Source organism: Hyperolius riggenbachi, chromosome 8 (genome assembly GCF_040937935.1).
Source record: "Hyperolius riggenbachi isolate aHypRig1 chromosome 8, aHypRig1.pri, whole genome shotgun sequence".
Classification (NCBI taxonomy): domain Eukaryota; kingdom Metazoa; phylum Chordata; class Amphibia; order Anura; family Hyperoliidae; genus Hyperolius; species Hyperolius riggenbachi.
The window spans coordinates 284,852,093-284,856,332 of record NC_090653.1 but is presented as its reverse complement, the minus strand read 5'-3'; the positions used below and the strand labels follow the sequence as shown (position 1 = coordinate 284,856,332).

The 4,240-nt window shown below is 49.9% G+C and overlaps 1 non-coding gene across 1 annotated transcript; it reads left to right on the top strand.

Annotated features, from left to right (window-relative positions):
- The first annotated feature begins 2,805 nt into the window (after positions 1-2,805).
- Positions 2,806-2,935, top strand: LOC137529163 (U6atac minor spliceosomal RNA). Its single transcript, XR_011023599.1, has one exon. It is a non-coding gene; the product is annotated as a U6atac minor spliceosomal RNA (small nuclear RNA).
- Positions 2,936-4,240: the final 1,305 nt, after the last annotated feature.

Below are 4,240 nucleotides of genomic sequence, written 5' to 3'. Positions count from 1 at the left end.
CGTGCAGCTCATGTAGTCGCACTGACGTCACCCGGACTGTACTGAGCAGGTGCAGAACTACTGTGACTGCGCAGTACAGTCCTGATGACGTCAGCGCGACCACGTGAGCCGCATGCTGGAGCGCAGGAGAAGCTGATCTGGCGAGGTCACCTGCACCGGAGGAAACCGGGAGCCACCGGAGCTGGAGGAAGCCCCAGGTAAGTGGATTTTTGTTTTTCAGTTACCTTGGAGGTATCCTTTAACCATCCTGGCGGTATGAAAAATTCCGCCAGGAGGCAGCGCGGCAGTTTTTTTGTTTTTTTTGTTAAATCATGTAGCGAGCCCAGGGCTCGCTACATGATAGCCGCTGCTCAGCGGCATCCCCCCGCCCGCTTCGATCGCCTTCGTCGATCTCCGTTCAGGAAATCCCGTTCAAAGAACGGGATTTCCTGGAGGGCTTCCCCCGTTGCCATGGCGACGGGGCGGGATGATGTCACCGACGTCAGCGACGTCATTGGGAGTCCCGATCCACCCCTCGGCGCTGCCTGGCACTGATTGGCCAGGCAGCGATCGGGGTCGGGGGGGGGGGGGGGGGGGGGGGGTGCGCGCCGTAACGGATAGCGGCGATCGGGCGCGGGGCGGCGGCAATCGGTGTGCTGGCGCAGCTAACAAAGTGCTAACTGCGTCCAGCAAAAAAAAAATAATGAAAATCGGCCGAACAGGGCCGGAGAAAACCTCCTGTGCAGCTTACCCCGAACGTTACCGCCAGGAAGGTTAAACAATACAATATCAGTTTGGGAAATATAACTCAAAACAGGATTTCGCCGCTTCAAGGACCCCCAAAACATGATTAAGCTGCTCCGAGGAAGACCCCCAGCACTCTGAAGAGGACTGCAAAACACTATTTAATTGCTTAAAGAAAAACACTAAAAAATAACTACATCATTTCACATAACAACCCTGAAAACATAATGCAGTTGCTTTATTAAGACCCCCAATAACAACATGGTGCGGAGCAGTGCTTTTCGGCGCTGCTGGATTTGGGAGCAGCCGGCGCCACCATAGACTATGAAGACAGAGCCGAGGTTGCTCAAAAAACAGAATAATTCGGCCTCCAGCAATCGCTGGAAGCCGAATGATATCATTCCCCCACTATCCATGGCGGCCTGGAAGGGGAATAGTAATTAACGCGGCCGGGACTTGTGCAGAAGCAGAATCAACCATATACCGGCTGTATCCTGCGCCCAAGTCTCCCGCATCGATTTCATATGTATGCACATGGAGATCATACCTCCCAACTTTTTGAGATGAGAAAAAGGGACACTTAAGCCACGCCCCTGCCCACGCCCCTAGTCACGCATACCATAAAGATTTCATAAGAAACATATGTTGTTTTATAATTCAAACCACACTGGTCCTTTCTATCCTGGTTCATTTTCCTTCATAGTAACATTTTAAAATTAGTAATATATCAATTTAAAGTGAATGGGTACCGCTTTAAAAATAAAAAAGTCAGATACTCACCTAAGGAGAGGGAAGGCTCGGTCCTAATGAGCCTTCCCTCTCCTCTCCCGGTGCCCGGTCCCGCGCAGGATCCCCCGTAGCAGTATTTGACCAGTTCGGTCAAATACTGCCACTTCCGCAGCCGAAGGGATGTTTCGGGAGCCTTCGGGAGCACTCGGGCTCCCGAAGACGGGCCGCTCCATACTACGCATGCGCGAGCGCCCTCTATGACGCACTCGCGCGTGCATAGTATGGAGCGGCCCGTCTTCGGAAGCCCGAGTGCTCCCGAAGACCTCCGAAGTCCCTGCGGCGGCAGATGCGAACGGGGGAGCCAGCGCAGCACCGAGGGCACCGGGAGAGGAGAGAGAAGGCTCATTAGGACCGAGCCTTCCCTCTCCTTAGGTGAGTATCTGACTTTTTTATTTTTTCAGCGGTACCCATTGGCTTTAAAGGTTGGGAATAAAGTTTAGAGTCAATCAAACACATTTTTAGTATATAAATATATATATTTACATAGAAAGAGGGACAAAGTCGTGCAAGAGGGACAAATGAGAGTGAAAGAGGGACAGGGCTCCCAAAGAGGGACAGTTGGGAGCTATGGGGGATGTATTGAAGACCCCCTCACCATGGAAGAAACCAATGACCATATATTCAGGGCAGCTGAAATGATCCACAAGTTCTCAATGAATCTTTTCCTATATACCCCCATTAAAGTGGCCCATTCCAAATTAACCTTTTACACCAGGGATTCTAAACGACTAACGCTACAAGGGGGTCCTATAATGCAGAGGGTAGTGTACAAGCTCTCCCCAGCCCTGCCTGGAACTTCCCAGCACTTCCCAGCACTATAGTTCCCCATTCTGCTTTCTCTCTCATTCTCAGACTACATCGCATTACTCGGCTTGTTGCTATTGCTAATGCATAAGCCGGAATAATAAAGATTGTTGAAAAAAAAAAGGAAAAAAAATACAGAGAAGACGGCAGCCGCCTGGTGACCCGTCACACTCCTCCCCACCCCGCCCCTCTGGCTGCAGCAATGAATTGATACTGCCGTGACGTGGCCCGTACCTCACACCTCCGTCTTGCGATTGGGCAGTTTTCTGCATGTGTAATTTTCGGGCTCCGGCACGCGCTGGAAACGATATAAGGAGAAATATTGTAATTTATGGAAGGAGTTTTCCGCCTCTGAAGCACAGCCGTGTATTAGCAACGATCAGACAATATAAACAGCTGTGATCGGCAGATGAGATTGTAACTCGCCATGAGCTTTAGTCTGGAGCTGTGGCCGGTGTATATAAACTAAGCGCACCTCCTACAGACAGCGTGTTGTATGAAAGGAGAGAAGGTTAGCACTCCCCTTGACAAGGATGGAAGAGGTCCCAGTGGCCTTTACAACACATATAAGGTTAAGGCATTGCCACTTACTTCGTGGCATCTCTAACCAAGTTTTTTGAAGGGTTAAGTGGCATACATCAGACGACTTGGGGGCTGATCGGCCATCCAATTCAACTATTGTAACTGAATTGGAGGAAAATTGGTTCTGCCAAGTGCATGCCCGACCGACAAAGCGATCAATTTCAGGACGGAAATTGGTTGCATTGTCATGTCGGGCCGAAGTTGGTTGGTCGGATGTGTGGCGATACGGCGTCCGATTTCAGAGGGGGGGAGGGGGTGGAGAGAGAGGGTTAGATTTATACATTAAGGCAGGGCCGGGCCGAGGCATAGGCTGGAGAGGCTCCAGCCTCAGGGCGCAGTGTAGGAGGGGGCGCAGAATTCATTCAGCTGTCATTCCTAGAGATGAGCCGAAATTTTCGAAATTTCGAACTGCTTTTATTACGAATGCGAAATTTAACATTACGACCCAAATTCGTAATTTCGTAATTAATTTTCAAATCGTAATTTACAATTTCGTAATCGAAATTTCACTCCCGTAATGACGAATTTCGTGTCTCCAACCGAAATTTTACTGTTTCAGGTTTGTAAGGGTTTCTATCCCTCTAGATGCCTAAAATGAATAGCACAGCCAGCCTCCTCCTCCTCCTCCTCCTCCTCCTCCTCCTCCTCCTCCTCCTCCTCCTCCTCCTCTCTCTCTCTTTCTCTCTCTCTCTCTCTCTCTCTCTCTCTCTCTCTCTCTCTCTCCCCAGAGATCTGTAGTATTTCAAAACCATACTCACATTCATGACATGTCCAGGGATCAAACCCAGGCCAACCACATGGAAGACAGCTATGCTCACCACCATACCACCAAACACACACTAAATAGACTGCTAACCTAAATCTTACTTGTAGACAGTCATATGAGACACATGCTGGGTGCAGGGCTTTGTGATTGGACCATGGACCATGCGATAGAGTGAGGTGCAAAAATGAAATCATGCCTAGCAGAGGATGGTTTCACAATGCTAAATGCTAGGCTGGCTGTGGTGCAATTGGTTAGTGCGTCTGGCTGGTAACAGCAAGGTTACAGGTTCGATTCCATCCAGGCATGTCTTTTCCTTTTGCGTTCAACAGTTGTCCAAACAGAGCCAACAGAGCCCCAGATAGCCATGTAGAGTTAGGTCACAGCTAGCCTGGCTGTGGTGCAATTGGTTAGTGTGTCTGGCTGGTAACAGCAAGGTTACAGGTTCGATTCCATCCAGGCATGTCTTTTCCTTTTGAGTTCAACAGTTGTCCAAACACCGAGCACAAAGTTTTGCATGCGTAAAGTTTTACGCACGCAAAATACCCCATGGGGTTCAATGGCGCAGCGCGCGCACGC